Below are 21,772 nucleotides of genomic sequence, written 5' to 3'. Positions count from 1 at the left end.
AAATAATGAAGCACTTGGGGATGAAGATGCAGCCCAGAAGTCCTGCATTGGAGGCCAAGATGGAGAAGACCTGCATGGCCACCATGTACTTCCCTTTGGTGCTGAGATAGGTGGGCAGGAAGGACACCCAGACACTGCAGAAGATCAGCATGCTGAAGGTGATCAGTTTTGCTTCATTGAAAGACCCAGGCAGATTCCTGGCCAGGAAAGCCACTGTGAAGCAGATGGCAGCCAGGAAGCCCATGTAGCCAAGGGCACCATAGAACATGGCGACAGAGCCTTCATTGCACTGCAGAATGATTTTTTTGGATTGTGAACGCATGTCAGACTCAGGGAAAGGGGGAAAAGCACCCAACCAGATGCTGCAGTGGACAACTTGGAGACCAGAACAAGAAAGGATGATGGAGTAGGCAAAGCTCTTTCCCAGCCACCCTTGCACTTTATTCCCTGGTTTTGTGGCCCAGAAAGCCAGGACTACTGTGATGGTTTTGGCCAAGACAGCAGAAATGGCAGCAGAGAAGATGATGCTGAAGGCCGTTTGTCGTAGAAGGCAGGTGACTCTTCTTGGCTGACCAATGAACAAGAAGGGGGTGAAGAAAGAAAGCAGGAGACAAACAAGAAGGATATAAGAGAGGTCCCGATTGTTGGCTTTGACTATGGGAGTTTCTTGGAATTTAATGAAAGCTCCCAAGACAAAGCATGTGATTAAAGAGAGGAACAAGGCAATGAAAGCCAAGATGATCCCCAATTGTTCTTGATAGGATAGGAAAGTTTTAATCTTTGGAATACAGAGATCTTGGTTGTCGTTTGAATATTGATCTGCTGGACATTTGCTGCATTTTTCTGCATCTGAAAAAGAGCAAAGGTAACATTCAACTTAAAGCTTGTTGCTTTGTATAATGCCTAAATCCCCTATTGAAATGCTCTTGAGGAAGATTAATTCAGCTTGGTGAAATGAGCAATGCATTGAACTTATGGTCTCAACCATCCCTTCCAAGTCGAATTCTTCTAATGGATATATACTTCTCCGATAAAACCAGCCCCTTGTCTCCAGTTTATATGCCAAGGTCTGCTATAGCAAATTTTAAAAAATGCATTTCCAGACTATCTCTTGGAGATGAAATTTTAGTGTCTGGCAATGTTTATCCTTATTGGTGTTTTCCTCTGTTTCCTTACTTCTCTCATCTATGCCTGGAGAAATAAAGTAGAAAAGAAACAGATTCACTGCTATGCCTGGCAGGTAATCAAGCTACTCAAAAAGAAGTTCAGTGTTATGTGTCAAGACTCAAACTCTGATTCTGAATGAACTGAACAATGGAATATCAGCCTCAGCAGGCACAAAGCCATGAATTACCTGAGGTTGATCAAACAGAGGAATCATCAGAACAGCTGGATCAGTCAGATGTTGCTTGTATCTTTATGATTTATATTGATATTTAATGTTTCCTGATTGCTTATGTATACCCTATGTCTATCATTAAGTGTTGTACCTTATGATTCTTGATGAATGTATCTTGCCTTTTATGTACACTGAAAGCATATACACCAAAGACAAATTCCTTGTGTGTCCAATAACACTCGGCCAATAAAGAATTCAAGTCTATTCTATTCTATGATGCCAGTAGAGCAGAGAACTGAGGAAAAGCAATGAAAAGACTTTTTACACAAGCAATGTTCAATTAACTATTTTAATTGAGCATAGCTGGCTAAAACCTGATTTAAGATTATAAAAACCCAATCTAGCACAATACCAAGTCAAGGAGAGAAGCAACTTAAAACTAAGGACAAATTTCCTGACAGTTAGAGCAATTAATCAGTAGAACAACTTGCCTCCAGAAGTTGTGAATGCTCCAACACTACAAGTTTTTAAGAAGATATTGGATAGCCATTTGTCTGAAGTGGCGTAGGTTTCCTACCTAGGCAGGAGGTTGGCCTAGAAGATCTCTAAGGTCCCTTCCAATTCTGTTATTCTATTCTATTCCATTCCATTCTATTCTATTCTATTCTAACAGGCATCCCTGTCCTGTGTTTCTACTTGGAAACAACAGTATGATTTCCTGTTCTGATGGGCTGTTCTTGTAAGCCCTGTTTGGGTAAAAAGACCCTGAAAATCTGACTTTTGGAATCAAGCTGACGAACCTAGCCTGTGACTGTAAATTTGGTAAAAAGCATATCAAAATGCCCTCATAGAAAATGTTGAGATGTGTGGTCTACCCAAAGATTGACCTTTGATGCCACCCACCTTCCATGGTGGAGATGGTTCCTTCAGGACAGGGAAAACAGTCGTAGCAGGAGATAGGCCTCCCTTCTTGAGGCACCTTCATAAATCCAGGATGGCAGCTGTCAACACACCTGGAAGGAGGCAGGGACTGAGCAGAGACAGGAAGATCATCCAGAAAAAGGGTTATGATTTAATTTCCAGAAAAGTATAAAAATGAAAGAGATTGATGATCTCTAGTTCAAGGCTTAGGGTTTCTACAGTTGAAGCACATTATAAGAGTTCAAACCTGACAGAAAGGACGACGCACCAAAATTTTACATATATGAATGAAGTGTTAAGATACCGAGACTTAATTAATGGCCAGGGAAATTTAAAAACAATCAAAGAATTGGCAGAACAAAACATGAAAGTTGACTGGCTAACCTACTTGCAAATCAAAGCTAAACACAATAACAATACTAAATTATATGGCATCCAAATGGAACCACACGAATTAGACAAAATAATCCAAAACATAGAAAGAAAGATAATAGGGAGAATATATAAATTTCTTCTGAAATATAAAATAGAAGAAGAAATTGTGAAAGAACAAATGGTAAAGTAAAAAGTATTGGAAAAGGATTAAAAATTGGCTAGAATCAATAAGAGAAGTCAAAATTGATTGGAAACCAGAAGTTGTTTTTTTTACTAGGAATAATGACAACGAAATATAAAAAAGAAATCCAATATTTAATTTCACACATAATTACGGTGGTGAGGATTGCCTTTGCTCAGAAATGGAAAAATAAATTGATACCAAGCGAAGATGAAATATTAAGAAAGGTATATACATACATACACACATACACACACACAAGAGAGCTTAAATTTATTAGAGGTAATCACCCAATATAGCAGATAGATAAGTAAAATAAGAGGGTTAAAAATGGTGAAACACAAATGAAATATATTAGAAGGGGAAATAACGTAAGGAGAATTGTATCGATTTGAAATTGCTATTAGAAAGAACAGGAAGTTCCTGTTTGTACTGTATTGTGTAAATGTAGTGTATGTCTAAGTTCTCTGTGTGTGTATTTTGTATGTAAATAAAAAAATAAAATAAATTAAAAAAGAGTTCAAAGATCATTTGGTCGCATGTTGCTTCCCTTTTCTTCTCTCTTATTAATATTTTGTTAAGATATTTAAATTTAGTAGCTAGAGCAGTGGGGTGGTGCAGTGAGCCAGAAGACACAGTTATAGTTGATTGGTTGCAGAGTGCTGGCTCATGCATGAGGGAATCTGTGCTCTGATTGATTGCTTTGGGTGTGGAAGGGGAGTTTCCCTTTTTCCCTCCTTTTTCTTCTTCTTGTGCTCTGTCATCTATCTCATGTTGTTCCTGTCTGCCTGACAATCTGGTTTGTTGTAAATATAGATGTAAAATATATTTATTTAACTACAAGTTTGTGTTGGCATCTCTGACTTCATTTGGACACCTGCTGCTCAATTCCTTGACAATTTTGTACATATCGATGGCACAGGTGGCACGCAGAGCCATTTGTCAGGGCACGCAAGGCGTTGCCCTGTCAGCTGGCCAGGGTGCATGCGCGCGTTGGCAAGCTGAGTTCAGACTTTTTAAAAGCCATTTTTCGCCCTCCCCAGGCTCCAGAGGCTTTATAGGAGCCTGGGGAAGGCGAAAACAGCCTCCCCCGTCCCCTCTGGAGGCCCTCTGGAGGTTTCAGGAGCTTCTCTGAAGCTTCCGGAGGGCAAACAACCGGCCCTATGGGCAAACCGGAAATTCGGGAACAGACTTCCGGTTTGCTTGTAGGGCCAGTTTAAGCTTTCCGGAGCGTTCAGGGGCCTTCCAGAGGCTTCCCTGAAGGCTCCGGAGGACGAAAAATGACCCTACAAGCAAACCGGAAGTGACTTCCATGGGGGGGGGGGTGTCGCACATTGCATTATGGGTGTGGCACGCCCGTGCACAACCCCCTTGTACTCCCCCCGCTTATGGCACGGGAGCCAAAAAGGTTCTCCATCGCCGGTTTAGACTCTAAATGTACATATTAAACTGTTCAAGGTAAAATTTATTTCTATTCCTTTGGGGGAAATAAACTGAAACCATCCCTGACTCACATGTACTTCCATTCACAGAAAACTAACGAATAGTTTACTTAAATGATTAAGGATTTATTTCTCACATATAACTTGATATCTATAGAAAGACTTTGTTGCTGATCTTTGAGGATGTTGGTGACATTCAAAAGCTCTGTTTAATTCAGGAAAGCAATCTGTTGGTAACAAACTAAGACTGAAAGAAAGATTTTCCCCACCTTGTTCAGCTTATCCATCTCTTCCAAACCCTTTGGATTGACCATAAGCTTGAAATTCAGGGATCCCCGTTTTTCTAGACTGCCTAAATTCACTCTGTGGAGTGACTTGTTATGAAACAGCCAGCTGACAACATTCAGGTCTATGACCAGATCTCCCTTCTCATCCAGATACATTCCGTCTATGGATTTATTGTAAAACCCGGAGTTTTCAAGGAAAGAATAAGTCTGGAATGGAAGAGATTATATCAATGCTTAGACAGGTTGTCCATATTTCCTTTGCAAGTCCCTCTGTTTGCATGACAAGGGAAATGAAAGTTCTCTGTACAAAACAAAGGAGGGCACAGGCTGATAGTATTTTGCCAAGAGAATACAATGGTCATAGCAAATACTCTTTTCCAATAACACAAAATATGACTCTACACATGGACATCACCAGACGGTCAGCACAGAAATAAAATTGATTATGTGCTCTGCAACCAAAGATGGAGAAGCTCTATAAAGTCAGTAAAAACAAGACCAGGAGCTGACTGTGGGCTCAGATCATGAGCTTCTCATTGCAAAATTTAGGCTTAAAGTGAAGAAAGTAGGGAAAAACACTACGGCACTCAAGTATGAACTAAATCATATCCCTGATGAGTATACAGTAGAGGTGACAAACAGATTTAAAGAATTAGATCTGATAGACAGAATGCCTGAAGAACTATGGATGGAGGTTCATAACATTGTACAAGAGTTAACAACTAAAACCATCCCATAGAAAAATAAATACAAGAAAGAAAAATGGCTGTTTGAGGAAACTTTGTAAATAGCTGAGGAAAGAAGGGACACCGAATTGCATGCAGAAGTCAAATGAACCTTAGGAAATCTGAGCAACAACAAGGCTAGTGGAGGGGACAGTATTCCAGCTGAGCTATTCAAAATCCTAAAAGACGATGCAGTAAAAAATGCTACCCTCAATTTGCCAGCAAATTTGGAAAACTCAACAGTGGCCACAGGATTGGGAAAGGTCAGTTTACATTCCAATTCCAAAGAAAGGAAATGCCAAAGAACGTTCAAACTATCGCACCGTTGCACTCATTTCAAATGCTAGTAAAGTTGTACTCAAAAACCTACAAGCTAGGCTCAAGGCAGTATGTGGATTGAGAAGTTCCAGAAGTACAGGCAGGAGGCAGAGGAACTAGAGGTCAAATTGCCAATATATGCTGGATCATGGAGAAAGCTAGGGCACATGACTGCAAGCAATATAAATAGTTCCATTATCCACCATTCAGTCAGAACAGAAGAGGCTTCTTGGAGGAGAAGCGAAACGTCTTCTACAAAACAAGAAAATCCAGGTGCCTTTTGAAAGAAAGCACCTTTTGGACCACCATGTCATGAATGACATGAGAAATATAGTAGTATTCCAGGAATCACTGAATTACCTGTTTCTTGACCTTCCCTATCTTAAAGATCTGTTAAGAGACTACAGAGGCTGCCTAAACCTTTATCTATGTGTAAAGTATTCTCAATTTTCTTTTCTTTCAATCAGCTGAATACTGGGTAAAATATTGATGACCAATTTCATAATAATAACCACCATGAAAACCATTTGCCCAAAATTGTTTGGATTAACGCCATTATTGAAGAAGGCAAGAAATTGTTTGAAAATCTTCTTGACTTCATCAAAGTTAGGATTTATGAACTATAATATACATTTCAAGGTAACCTGGATAGCCTTTCTTTCTATAGCTTTCTAAGGAAATGACATTGAAGGGACAGACTGTCCCTCTGGCTCAGTTACACCAGAATCGTACAATCCTTCAACATATTCCCTCTCACTGAACCTTCTCAGATCCTTAACTGTCACAGCCTTCTCTCTTTTGCAAATGAAGAGAAGGCTGGGTGAAGAAGACTGCTTTTTCTCCACTTCTTTATTCCTTTGTTGGTTTAAAAAAATAATAATTTCAAAGGAAAACATGTTGCTAAAGAAGGGAAAAGACTGAGTTAAATCTTAAAGTGAGAGGAATGGAAACTTGGAATTACGTTTCTTTCTCTTTTTTGGTCAAAACAATTGATTTTTTTTTTCAGAATATTTGCACAGTTCATAAAATTATAAAATGGAATGTTGCCTGAATGAGAGTCGCACATAACATAAATGAAATACCTGCCAAGCCTTCAGCATTGGAGCTTCTAAGCTCTTAACACTTTCCATCTTTCTCCTCCTGGATTTGGACAATAAGGCTGCATGTAAGGCTTGTGCCACAGTCCAGATAGTGCTGTAAATGATATAGTTGTCTAGAGATAGGATCCGATCTTTCACCTGTAGCGGACGACCCTGCAAGTTTCCTCTCTGTCTGCATCGTCTCCAGACTTTCACAGAAAAGGCATCCTTGGTTTCTGAGCACCTAAAGGACCTTATTATAAAGCGACGCATGTAAGAATGAAACCTCTTATATTGATGATAATCCAGCCTTTCCTTGCCCTGCAGAACAAAGGAAAGGAGGCTACGAAATTGTTCACGAGAGATCCAACTTCTATCGGACAAATAAAAGGTTAAGTCCGATAGCACTGTTGCCATCAGGATTTTTCCTGCAACAGGTTCCTTTAGATAGTTATGTACAATATTTAAACAGGATGTTCCTACATCAATTGAATGGCTCTCTGTAACAAAAAGAAAGACATTTGCTTGACTCCATTTGCGATATACATTGCCATCTACCGAAAGACTATTAATAGTTGGTGAAAAGATCTGCGTGATAACTGGAGCGATGCCATTCTTTATCAGCATGGAGGTCATGATGGTCAGGAATTTCTCCCCCTTCTCAGTGTCGATGGCAATCAGGCCAACCAAGGTCCACTTGAAATGGAGGAGCAGCTTGACCATCCCTGAATACTGGAATCCTTCTGTGGGGAGCATCGGGTAGAAGAAAGGAAAGCCTGTTTTATCCATCAGAGTCTGGGAAACAAAATTGTAACTAATCTGAAAAGGAATGAAAAAAACTTCTTTCATTGTAGACCCAGGAAGGCCAAAATGTAACATGACAAATTCATCCATTATGAGGACTTAATTTCAGTCCTTGAAGTGAGTATCCTCTACTCACCCATTGCTTCATGCTCTGCTTCTCTCCCTTTTCTCCTGGAGAGAATTTTTGTATCCCAGAACAGAAGGTCCCCAAATCCATGGCACGACAAAACCGCGGTCCACTAAAGCGCGCCTGATTAAAGCGCGTCGCTGACGTCATCAGCAGCGCGACAACAGCGACCACGGAGAAAAAAGGGTGCTTTAAAAAGCGCTTTGAAAGCAAGCCGATTCAAGTTAAGGTAAGGGTTAGGTTTAGGGTTAGGGTTAGGGTTAGGTTAAGGGTTAGGGTTAGGTTTAGGGTTAGGTTAAGGGTTAGGGTTAGGTTTAGCATTAGGTTAAGGGTTAGGTTTAGGGTTAGGGTTAGGGTTAGGTTAAGGGTTAGGTTTAGGGTTAGGTTTAGGGTTAGGTTTCAGGGGGTTAGGTTTAGGTTTAGGGGTTAATTTTAGCTTTAGCGCTCACAGCGTGCTTTTTTCGTCGCACTGTGATGACGTCAGGTACGCGGTTTCGTCGAGTGCACTTTAGTCGAACGCAGTTTTGTGGTGGAACCCCCAAATCTGGGCTGGGACCATGATCAGAGTGGCTATGTTTGCTTTACTTTTTCCCTCAGTGAAAGCTGCATGATTAAAAATGGTCTTCCCTGCAAAGACTCACCTGTGGGATTTTGTAGATGCCCAACATGGATGATATCTGGATGGAGAAGCCGGTTTCAGCCCCTTCCAGAACAGCCACTGTGTTTCTCTGTCTCCCACAACTGTAGTTGGGAACATTGGCTTCCCCCTCCGAGAGCAGGTCCAGCAAAGCATCCGAAGTCTTTCCTGCAGTGTAATAATTGTCATAGATAGTGTAACCCAGGGTGATATTGGGCAAGAAACGGGAATCATGGTTGATCTCTTGGACAGCTAAGCAGAAGGATAGCAATTTCGAGTATTCCATTACATAGTTCCTACAAAGATAATGTATTAAATGTACACTAATCAGTGAAAAGAATATTTTATTTAATCTCTTTTTACCATTCCTTTTACTACAGGAATTTTTCTAGATGAATTAGAACAATGAAAAAAAATGTAATAAAATCATAATTAAAAGCAAAGGAAATAGCCTTAGACCAGTGGGTCGGAACCCCTTTGGGGATTGAATGACCCTTTCACATGGGTCACCTAAGACTATTGGAAAACACATATTTTCTATGGTCTTAGGAACTGAGACACCAATCTTATGGTTGGTGGTCACCACAACATGAGGAACTGTATTAAAGGGTCACGGCATTGGGAAGGTTGAGAACCACTGCCTTAGACTTATGCGCTGCTTCACAATGCTTTACAGCGCTCTCTAAGCTGTTTACAGAGTCGGCATATTGCCTCCAACAATCTGGGTGCTCATTTTACCAACCTCTGAAAAATGGAAGGCTGCGTCATCATTGAGCAGCTTTTGGTAATCAGCCATATCTGATTATACTTCAAAAGCACTAACCAAGTGTGTGAGAAATGAGGAGGTTGACAAAGTTTGTTGACATATTGGGATGGATTACTTCATATATCCAAAGAAGGCTAAAAGTTTACCCCAGATACCTTTCGTATTTTAATGGAACTGAGATTCATTAACTTTACGGTACATTTTGTTTTAAGACACAACTTAGCTTTAAAGAAATCTATCATTAGCTTTGGCTTGGTCTTGTGATTGTCAGTATCATTGCAGTTGGTCTAAGATTTATATATTCCCTTTTTTCCTTCTATTTATGTTCTTTAGTATTTAATATTGAAGTTGTTTAAATGATAAATCCAGAATGAATGCACAGAAAAGGGAATGAGCTCTGAATCTTCACAAATTCAGTAAGTTCTCCAATCCTGCACAGTTCTGTACTTTAATGTCCTCTCTCAAAAGACTTTGACTGAAGATTTAAATTTACATTCAAGTCATTATAACATTATGGCATTTGTTATCAATTCAAAATGGGAATCACGGACATAGAAACTTAAGGAAATAACAAATGCCAAATTGGCACTCCTATCTGTCCACAGTCCAGATCTCTTTCAAAGGTATTAAGAAAAGTATTTGTTCTTCAAAGTCAAGAGAAACTGAAGATCCCTACTTGATGATTTACTTGCTAATTACAAAGGAAGCTAATGAGCTGCGAGATTTAAAATATATCAGAAAAGATGAAATGACACAATGCCTGGAGGGAACGGCTGAAATAAATATGATATAGAATATGCAGTAAAGAAGATTTACTTACGAGGATACTTGAGATGAAGGCTTTTCTTGGAAAGTTAATTTTTCTAAAAATGCCTTGATTGAAGAGTGTATGCCAGCAATGTAAAGGTCTCCTGGCCTGTAATAATTATTTGGGTCTAATTTACCTCTTTGTAGAGTCAGGGGGCATTTGCCTTTGAGCACACAGCAGACTCCCTGTGTCCACAGAAACAGCAAAAGGAGCAGCAACATGATGTCTTCCTGATGGAGCCTCCAACCCTGTATAAAGTTTGAAGAAAATGTGAGAAGGTGAAGTGGAAGATAGATTTCTTATTTCAGACAGAATCCAGTCAAGGCTTCATTTCTGAAGTAGAGAGGAGAAAACACCTCCCCAGGTCCTCTCTCTCTACAATCCCTTTTATGGATTTCCAAAGCCATGGCAACAGCCCACAAGGATTTAGTGTGAAATCAAGGTGGAAAAATATTATTGAGATTGTTTGTGTCGAATGTTCTGGCCATCCTCAATTCATGTGTTGGAGTTTCCCTGGCAACCCTCTCTCTTTCCAGCAGAAATTCCTTAGAGATCATAAATCCCGAAGCTTTGCCTTGCAGTGCTAGATTGTCTGTGAGGGAGGTCTAGGGTAGGTTCCTTTCGCCAAGCTAAAGCTCCCTTCCTTTAGGTTCTGCAGCCTCGACTACCTCTTTAGAAGGTGCATAGATGGTCTTGACAAATACAAGCGATCCGTCATGTTTGGCCTTCTCTGCTGCCTTTTTTTCTTCCTCCATCTTCATTGAAATTTTGTACTGCCCAGGGTTGGGTCAGAACGGATTCAGTACCCCTAACCACTTCCCAGCTTGGGATAGCTGATGAAGTATTTTAAAGGAGATTCGGGTTAATGTCAGCATTCCAAATATCATCCAAAATTAAATCAGAGTCCAAGGCAAAATATTCCTCAAAGTTCCAATTTATTAAGAGAGTCATGTTGGCACATCTGTGGAAACCCAAATCTGAAAACTTCCCGGGTTTCCCCACCCAGTTGAAAGTTCATGATCTTGCCCCCACACCCACCAGTCCATCACATGGTCCAATCTTCCACTGCCACGCTGGCAATTTCCACCTATCCAGCTCCGGTCAGGCTCAGAGGTGTGGAGAAAAAAAATGACCTTGATTTCTAGAAAGGAATTTTTTATTTTGACAACAACACATTCTACTCCTTACTATTCCCCCTCCCAATTCCCCACTAATGAAACAGCACAGTAAAACATTAGAGAGTGTGGCAGGCCAAAGATCCAGCAAGAAATATGACTGCAGGCCTGACACTGTGGGTGAAGGCTGGGAGGGGGTGCAACATGCAGGATGGGACCCGGCCGGCTCTGTGGCCTGGCTCAATACACCAGCAGGAGCGGGGTGCTACGGCTGCAACTGTGGGGGAGTCCCATCAGAGGCAAGAAGGGGTGCTCCTCCTGCAGCTATCACAGCAGCCACCCAGGCGAGCCACTCTCCACCTCCCGCAGCTCGCACCAAACTGAGGCTGCAGCTGCTGCCCACTCCCTTTGCCCCCCCAGCTGGCTGAGAGCTTTCTTTGCCAGCCAGCTACTGAAAAGTTCTCCCTTTTAAAAGCATCCAGTGATGGAGCATTAGGATCCAACCCACACTTTAACCAACCAACCGGGGCTTAGTTTGGAAACAGAAGAAGAAAGAGCCCGTGATTGGCTGAGCCTAGCCAGTGGAGTTGGACTGGGAGGGAGGGATAAGTGGGTAGGGGGTCATTGGGCAAACAGGCGGTGGACAACCTCGCTTTCCAGTCGCCAGTGAGTGCCTGCATCCAGCCGGGGGACTGAAAGGGGTGGCTGAGTGAGCGCTGGGCAAGCAGGCAGGAGGGTGACCTTGAAGGTTCATTGTCACCGCAGCTTTGTGCCCAGTCAACTCCCATTGAGTACCATCGGTTGGCTTAGTGGTCTGGCACGGGGAGTGGTTGGGTGCCACCAGGCAGGAGCAGTTTGGCTCAGTTGTTCCTTGGGCAGAAAAGCCAACCAACTCAAAAAGGATGAAGGGGATCTTCAGTGGAATTGGTCGAGGGAGCAACCCTTGGCTTCTTGAGTCAAACCATGGTTGATTGGCCTTGCCTTGGGATGAGGGGTTGACCCAAATTGCACCCCACTGTGAGTGTCTCTCAGCTGTTATATGCAGGAAAAACCTTGCACAGTAAAGAAAAATTTCTCATGAGTGCAAGGCAATTAACAACTTCTCACATTCCTGGGAAGTTTTTCTTTACTGTGCAAGGGCCGGGAGTAGCAGCAGGCTCCGAGGCTATAGGTTCCTGGGGAGGAGGGGAATATTGCCCATCTGACCCCTCCCAAAGCAACCTCAGAAGTTTTCATCTGGAGAGGCTATTTTTAAAGAAAATCCTGAAAAAGCCACAAGATCCAGAGATCCAGCAGCCACAGCCAACCGAGTGCCCTTCACACATGGGCCGCTCCAGAAGCCCTGAGGCCTTGGCTTGAAGTCAAGCATCTAGGCTGGAGGAGGCACTACCTCAACCAACCATCTGTTGCCATTGAGACCCACCAGCAGCACCAGGTGACTCCCGGTGCAGTGAGGCATACTTGACAGGCTGGCGGGGGTTGTGAGGCTTCAGGCCAGGTGCTGGTGAGAACCTCCGCCCCACCAAGAGGAGCGGTTGAGTCCATTGCCTCTGAAGGGCTCCTGGGCCACTCTACCATTGGCCGGGATGTGGGGCGAGACCATCTGAACTGCCATTTCCTTCCTCCACGGGCTCTGTCTCCCGAGCAGGACAACGAAGACCCCCTGCTGCACGGAGAGGGATGGGGACAGGGCAGCCGGCTGTTGGAGTGGATACGGCAGTGGATGTTGTGCACTGGGGCCCAATCCCATGTGGCCGGGCACTGGTGGTAATGGAGCTGTGGTGCCCCACTGGGTTCAGGGGCTTCTGCCCCTTGTGCCATGCTTTGCAGCTGCCGGAGCCCCACACGGGCTCTTCAGGGTGCTGGACTGCCCGCGTGGCTCCTCCCTGGACCTGTCCTGGCTCTGGCAGCACTTCCTGGCCCTGCAGCGTTCACAGCAACCAGACCACTTCAGCTGCCGACCGCAGTTGGGAGCTTTGGGAGCTTCTTGGAGCAGCATATCACCTTGATCAACCTGGCTTCTGGCACCCTCCATAGCCCACTCTGCCATGGCTTCTCTGCAGCTGCGCGGAGTCGAGTTGGCAGCAGGCAGCGATGCAGAGACTGAGGAAGGGGGACCAGGTAGCAACGTTGAGCCCACTAAACAAGGCTCTCTGAAGATTCCCCCCCCCAAAAGTGAAGAGCCCCTCCTCAAAACTTTTTGCCACCGTTTCATTGGCCGTGGTTTGGTGGGGGGTCATGTGACTAAGTGTGTGTGAGTGATGTCAAGTTGGCCACGCCCACCCAGTCATATGCTTTTACTATACAGCACAGTGGCATTGCCATGGTAACAGGTTTGCAGCACTCCATAAGGGGGTTCCCTCTAATACAGGATTGTGTTGCAGAAAATGACAGGCTTTAGACTTCTCAGGATACAGGAAAACTTTATTTGGCAGCCAGGTTCAGAAAGTTAACCCATGGCTAGCACTGCAAGTTCTGAACCACCTTCATTATCAAAGCACACATTCTTATACATTCTCAAAGGTAGCGTAACACGGAAACACTTAACTCATTTCTAAGTGGTTACCTTGAGGAGAAAGCCTTATAAGGAGATGGGGTCTTACTTCTCCTTTTGCTATGGAGTACATGTCATTAACGAACTTTAATTGAACCTTGGACTTTTGACATAGGTTTTGACATAGGGACATCTTGTGATTAGGCACTTGCTTCCTGTTCTTTTGCAAGCTCCAACTCTATCTATGTGGCTTTTAATATAGAAGTAAAGGGTCCCTGAGAGGCTGTCCAGCCTGACCCAGTAGGTTTCACACTTAATGTCCAAATCTCACTTTACGTCCTGCTTTAATTGGGATAAATACATACCCGGGAAACAGGCAGTCCCAACCATGAAGCTAAACCTCAAAGTAAACAATCTATTATTCTCTTTAAGTCCCTGAAATTTCACAGGCGGCTTCTATTCTCTGATATACCCACTACACTATTGTCTTTCATCTATCTAGGATTAAATACCATTGATTGAGTCTTGATAATAAAAACAGCTACCAGTTTGCCATTTTTTGCTTCTCTTTAAAAGACAGGAATCTTTCCAAACAACTGCTTCTCAATGTACAAAACAAAGGTCACCATTGAGAATATCTCCATGGGTCGTTCAAGAAATCTTTCCACAAATTGGAACTGTACATATCTTGACAGCCATCCTCAAATTGCACACGATGCAAATTCCATCAACTTTTCTGAAAAAGTCAAGTACATGAATGCCCCCTTCAGCTTCCTCTAACAAATGAGCTCCTTCTCTTTCAAATATGTTAACAAGAGATTGAATTCCAAACCATCCAACTGCTGATTGAGCTCCTGTTGCCTGCGTTTGGATGTCTTCTTCAGATTGATTTGAGATTTTTAATGCAGTTAAAAGAGATGGCAGAATTCATTGCCATAATCCAGACATAAATGCTTGTTTGTAGACACTTCTGATCCAAGAAGGGACACAGCCTGGTGGATTTGTACAAAAGTGCTCCTAGAAGTAGAAGTCAGGAATCCAGCAGGACCCCCAATTGCATACAATTTTGGTCAGGGGGGACTACTACCCTAGGCAGAGATACTGACGGAACAGCTCCATAATCAGAATTCCCAAAACCGAAAGACAATCAGTTCCAGCTAGGACTGAAATGCAACTACTTCTCCATCCAGGCCCTCCAGCTATGCATGAAGGGAGGATAAGGTGACCAGACATAACGCTTTTGGCGGGACACCCCCGCTTTTTGATGCATTTTCCCGCGTCCCGCCCGCTTTTTTAAAAGGCACGCTTTTTTTGGCGCTGGCAGCTCCCGCCCATCAGCTGCTGGGCTGGCTCATCGTTCTGTTCTATGCTACCTACAAATTTAAGCCAGCCCAGCCTGCCGCTCACTGATTTGATTGGCTGGACTCCAGCCAATCAGTGAGCTGGCCAACCAGCTCACTGATTGGCTGGACTCCTTAGCTGAGGACGCAGAGGAGTCTCCATTTTATTTTGTCTTTCTTGTTGGGGTTGCAGCTGCGCTTACTGGTGGTGAGTAAAATTAATCATGTTTTGTAAAAAATTTTACTCGGGAGTAAATTTTACTTACTCCCGAGTAAAAATTTTACTCGGGAGTAAAATTTACTCCCGAGTAAAAAATTTACTCGGGAGTAAAAAGCGGCTGCCGGTCGCGCAGAGAACTTCCACGTGGTTCCATCCAGACTTGCCGCCCGTGCTGTCTGGGAACTCCGCAAAGCCAAAGGGGGAGAAGGCAGGGGGCTGTCTCCTCTTCCCAGCCCAGCAAACAGTCCTTTTTTCAGCTGTGCAGACAACTTCCACGTGGCTCTCGCAGCCCGGCAGAAGCATTTTTTCGGGGGAGGGCTCTGCCTTAAGCAAGAATTGCATTAAAGACCAGAGCAACAGGTATTTCCTTATTTGCCTGGAGAGACAAATAATTCCTAGGGATACTTGCCATGTTCTTTCATCACCATGACGATCTTATTTTTTTGAGCTAAATGTATTTTTCCAGTTTGAATTGGGCATAATCTTTTTTTATTGATCCACTGTCAGGAAGAGGGATTATAATTTAAAACAGATGATTTCAGTGGCATCTTTTTTATTAATTTAAATTTCTTTCGGTTCTCCATACCCATCTTCTTGTATCAAATAATAGCTGTGGATTCATTGGTATTAAGTGTATATGTTTGAAGCAGTGCAGGAAATCTTGAAAACTTATGAATTTCTCTCCCCTCTGTGGCATTAGGCCTTAGTATCTGATTTGCTATATAACTTAGCAGTAGTTATTAGCACTCTTGGTGAATGATTCCCTTTTCTCAAATTATCTTGAACAATAGTTTGCAGTGTTTTCATATCTTGCACCCAGCTTTTTAAATTTATTATTAAATAATTTGTATTCTATCAGGGGCTTTCAGCAGTTTACAGCAACAAAAATGCCAAATAAAATTATATTATTATAAAATCATTGTAACAATTCCACAAAAACAATAAAAAGAAAATCCAGTGATAAAACCATATTAAATCCCAATGGCTCTAGAAGACAGAATAATTTGTACAGCCTTCCTGAATGGACAGCAGGTTAGGGCTCCCTGCTCTTGGGGGAGGTTTCCAAAGGATGGGCACCAGCTGAAACCTTCCTCCTGAGAAAGCCCTACCTTTGTCATGAATGGGATTACAGGGCCTCCCCAGAAGATATTTAAAGCTCTGGTAAGATAGCTTTGAGGGGGGTGGTCTTTAAATATTTGGACTTTAAGCTGATTTTGGAACATCTGTAAATTTGAAAGCACAAAAAATGCTATTGGCTTGTTTCCAGATGAGTCATTTACTGTAAGGAGTATAGGCTCAATGTATTTTAAAATAATATTTTATTTATTGTGCATATGATTTTTTAAAATAGTGGTATTCTGTGTTGATTCTTTTTTTAAATTGTCTTAGACTATTTAAAAAAAGATTCTATCCAAAATAAATTGAAACAAGCCATTTTTAAAATTTCTATGCACAATACTTTGAAATGGACTCAGGAGTCATGATTGACACTGAGTGAATTTGCACTTTTAATAATCAGGAAGATACAATGGCATTGAAAAAAGTGACTGATGACCATTTTTCACACTTAGTGACCATTTTCACACTTAGCGACCGTTGTGGCATCCTCATGGTTACGCGATCAAAATGTTGATGTTTGGCAACGGATTCGTATTTCTGATGATAGTTTGAAATGGTGACAGTATAAATTATTGCTGGTGTAATACTTAACAATGGTTTTTAAGGATTTCTTTTATTTATAGAATACTTTTTTTATTATTTTGGGGGGATTTTTACTTTTAAATTGTTTATAAAATGTATTTACTACAAGAAATGTTCCTTTTTGCAAATGTGATCTTTGCAAATCTTTGTGATGCAATATGTTCAGACCAGGTTTATGTGTCTCAAAGTGGCTGCTATTCTATGGGCAGGCCAGGTTGGTGCAAGGCAGCTTTGCCAGATTTGGTGTGTTTCACCCTCATTGAATTTTATATCGTATAAATAATGGAAGGAGGAAGGAAGAGAAAAAAGGAGGAAGGGAGTGAGTGAGGAAAGAAGAGGATGGAAGGAGGGAGGAAGGAAGGAAGAGAGGGAAAGAGCAGAAGACAGATAAGGTGAAGGTAGATAAGCAAGAGGAATGAAGGAAGAAGTGAGGAGTCTCGAGGAGGGGGAAACATTTAGTGACCAAAGTTACAATGGCATTGAAAAAAGTGACTGATGACCATTTTTCACACTTAGCGACCGTTGAGACCATTTTTCACACTTAGCGACCGTTGCGACCATTTTTCACACTTAGCGACCGTTGCAGCATCCTCATGGTCATGTGATCAAAATTTTGTTTGGCAACAGATTCGTATTTATGCTGGTTTCAGTGTCCTGGGGTGACCTTTTGACAAAAAAATTTTTTTTTAATCAAGCCCCCCCCCCCCCCGGGTCAAGGGTGTCCCTCTTTTCCAATCTGAAAATCTGGTCACCTTAAGGGAGGAGGCACCTCTATAAAACCCAGCTGGTAAAATTCAGGGTGAAGATGTGCAACTGGGGGTTGTAAGTGATCAGATCAGGCAAAATCTCTAGCCCTGTCAATTCTAAAGACCAAGAAAGACATGCTAAAGATCTTCAAACAGTTCTTTTACTGTCCTTCATCTATCGATACAAATCTTGCTGAACTAAAGGAGACAACGCCATTAAGTATATACCCCAAGAACTCTTAGGAGGAATCTGTCTAAACGTTGCTGTCATTTTTGACTGGGGGCGGAGCTTTATCTCCATCTTTCTTTGTGGATGCTGGATTATGATTCATCTGCTTCTCTTCTCCTTGGAAAGGAAGAACAGTATATTCTTCAAATGTCTCTAAAAGGAGATAAAATTTTCTAGGAAGCATTTGAGAAAAGAAAGCTCTCCAACTTACAGGTTTTATTTGAAAATATAAACAAAAAAATTGACGGGTTAACCAGGGCTGTGGAAACTCAAGACAATATCCAAAAGCAGGAAATAACTCCTGAAGTTGATGAATTGGAATCGGATTTGATCTGTTGCTGTCAGATGTGAAGAATAAAGTATTTGGTTTGCAAAATATAGACTTGCCAGAAAAGATTAAAATAAATATTAGATGATGGAACTGATGAAGGATGGATTGGAGTTTCTTGGCAAAAGGAATGCTGGGTTATTAAGGAGGATTTTTCAACAAATGTATGTTGCAGAGATATTCACAACATACAAGAGACTTAAAAACTTTGGAAAATGAGATGCAATTTTTGGGGAAGTTCCCAGTTAAAACCCCAAGGAAAGTTTTCATTATTATGAGCCAAACCAGGATAATCGATCCTGGACAGATTAGAGGTAACGATTGGGCAGATTTGTGGTAAATTAGAAACCATTGTAGATTTTCTACAAGTAAGTTTCAATAACAGATACTTAACAGAATGCCTTGAACTTTAACTTTGCTCATTTAACCTATTAGCTTTTTTTTCTTTCATATATGTAATGTATGTCAGGTCAATTGGGATGCAAGCAGATGTGCAAGCTTATAAATTTTGGTTTGTGTTTTTTTTACCGGCTTTGATTCAAGCTTCTCATCTGCTGATTTCTTTCATCTAAACTGCAACTTGGTTTTCTTGCCTGTCTTTCTCTTTAGGTGGGAAAGTTAAAATTAATTTAAAGCTCCTCTCTAATCTGCTCTTCTCCCAACTTCCCCACGTGGCCACTGGGATCTACCACCTTGCCTGATAGCTGTATGCCATTTTTCTATATATATTCAAGTACTGCTGGTCCTAACTGGTGTTTCATGATCACAGCTGGAATCCTCTGTGGAGCCGCCTGCAAAATGGCCATACTCTGCAAATTACCCGTTTGCCTTCCTCCAAGTCATTCTTAAATTGTCCCTCCAAATAACTTATCTGTATGGTCTCTGTCCATATCTGGAATTGGAGGTACTTCCTTTTTTCTCTCTTTCCCTGCATTGGTTATTGTGTTGTTTGGATTCACATATCAGGCTGCTTTTCTCCTGATTGTAAAGCAACAGCTTTTTTAAGGTGCCTTACACTTTTTAGATAATCCCTTTCTTTCATGGCCTGTGGAGGTGCAAGTGTGGACCAGTGGTGGGTTTCAAAAATTGTTCGAACCTACTCTGTGGGTGTGGCCTCCTTTGTGGGAGTGGCTTGCCACCCATGTGACCGGATATGAAGATGCCAACGACACTTGTCAGAACCACCTTAAATTACCTCACACACAGCACTGGCATGCATAAGAATATGATGTAAACTTGTTTTTTAAAAGGCATCTTTGGTTTGCGTTAAAACAACTTCAACACACGCAGTGTTCTGATTGCACCACAAATACAGTAGTCATCCTTACCTTTCACAGAGGCACTGAGTTTTATAAATATGAGCATGATAGTGTAAAATAATCATATCCAAGGACCAGTGGTGGGTTTCAAAAAAAATTGGAACCTCTTCTGTAGGTGTGGCCTGCTTTCCAGGTCCACTGGTGGAACCTCTTCTAACCAGTTCAGTAGATTTGACGAACCAGTTCTATTGAATAGGTGCGAACTGGTAGGAACCCACCTCTGGTGTGGGCCTTGGCCAAATCCAATCTTGGATCATAGTGGAGAAATTGCCTCTCAGTAAAGAACAATTAAACAGTGAAATGGCTTGCCCTCAGAACTGGAGGCTTTTGAGAAGGACAGCCATTTGTCTGGGTGGGCATAGGGACTCCTGTTTGAGCAGGTTGGACTAGGAGATCTCCAAGGTCCCTTCCATTTGGAGGAGGAGGAGGAGGAGGAGGAGAGGAAGGGAAGGAGGAGGAGGAGGAGGAGGAAGAGGAGGAGGAAGAATCTCACCCTAGACGGCTGTCCTAGCTGTTAAGCCTGATCACAGAGAAACCCACTTCTGACACCAGTTTATGTTGAATCAAATGCAGGACTCAAAAACCGATAGTCAAAGTCTCAAAGTGTGGTTTATAGATTTAAAATAAATGAGCACTGGAGGAATTACCATCAAAAATAATGAGGTGGATTCCTAAAGACAAAAGTTTGTGCTCATATTTATACAATTCGGAAAAGGAGAGAAAATGATAAGAGTCCTATGTATGCAGAGATAACAGATGATGTAAGCTTAGGTATTCATAATTAGAAAACCACAAATTGTTTTGCTGACCTTCTACTGTTTATTGTCTTATTATTATAATTATAGCTTTATCTATAGGTTTATTGATTAACCTATAGGCCATATCAAAGCACAAGGTTCAAACACCTATCACCAATAAAATCCTATACAAACAATTTAAAATAAGAGTAGGGTAAAATACAATTGTTATATGATAAGATACAATATAATTTAATACATAAATATGTAAAATACAATAAAATGGCATAAAATTATAACATGTATAAAACGTAGCTGTCTTCAATAATATATAATCTTATTTTATTAGGGAGAAACATGTCCATTATGCTGCAACAGAAATTCTGATAAAGCTCTTTGAGAATCAGACACTTCAAGGTTTCTTTTCTTATGTGCCAAATAGCACATATTCCTTCTTAAGAGCTGGGATGGCATGCAGTACTGGTTAGAATGCAGTACTGCAGGCTACTTCTACTGACTGCCAGCTGACTGCAATTTGGCAGTTCGAATCTCACTGGCTCAAGGTTGACTCACCCTTCTATTTTTCCGAGGTGAGTGAAATGAGGACCCAGATTGTTAGGAGCAATATGCTGACTCTGTAAACCGTTTAGAGAGGGATGTAAATCACCATGATACAGTCTATTGCTAATACAATCCCCCATCTCTCTTTTCCTCTCAAAGGACAAACATTAAAATGTCAAAAAATTGCATGTAAGAATTATTAAGTGATATTTTGGAGCACACCTACCCAAAACTCACATTTTTATTTTATTTAGACATCACATGTTCTTTTGTATTTAAATCTGGTCTTAGGAAAATAATGAAACATTTGGGGATGAAGATACAGCCCAGAAGTCCTGCACTGGAAGCCAAGATGGAGAAGACCTGCACAGCCACCATATACTTGCCTTTTGTACTCAAATAGGTAGGCAGGAAGGACACCCAGACACTGCAGAAGACCAGCATGCTGAAGGTGATCAGCTTGGCTTCATTGAAAGACCCAGGAAGATTCCTGGCCAGAAAAGCCACTGTGAAGCAGATGGCAGCCAGGAAGCCCATGTAGCCAAGGGCACCATAAAACATGGTGACAGAGCCTTCATTGCACTGTAGAATGATTTCTGCAGATTGTGAATGCATGTCTGACTCAGGGAAGGGAGGAAAAACACCTAACCAGATACTGCAGAGAACAACTTGGAAGCCACTACAAGAGAGGATAATGGAGTTGGCCAAACTCTTCCCAAGCCATCTCTGAACATTATTCCCTGGTTTGGTGGCCCAGAAGGCTAGCACCACTGTGATGGTTTTGGCCAAGACAGAAGAAATGGCAGCAGAGAAGATGATGCTGAAGGCTGTTTGTCGTAGAAGGCAGGTGACTCTTCTTGGCTGGCCAATGAACAAGAAGGGGGTGAAGAAGGAAAGCAGAAGACAAACAAGAAGGATATAAGAGAGGTCCCGATTGTTGGCTTTGATTATGGGAGTTTCTTGGAATTTAATGAAAGCTCCCAAGACAAAGCATGTGATTAAAGAGAGAAACAAGGCAATGGAAGCCAAGATGATCCCCAACTGTTCTTGATAGGATAGGAAAGTTTTAATCTTTGGGATACAGTGATCTCGGTTGTTGTTTGGGTGTTGTTCTGCCGGACATTTGCTGCATTTTTCTGCATCTGAAAAAGAGTAAAAATAGCATTGAAGTTA

Source organism: Thamnophis elegans, chromosome 2, assembly GCF_009769535.1.
Source record: "Thamnophis elegans isolate rThaEle1 chromosome 2, rThaEle1.pri, whole genome shotgun sequence".
Taxonomy (NCBI): Eukaryota; Metazoa; Chordata; class Lepidosauria; order Squamata; family Colubridae; genus Thamnophis; species Thamnophis elegans.
The sequence above is the reverse complement of the archived record's forward strand: the minus strand, read 5'-3'. Positions refer to the sequence as shown.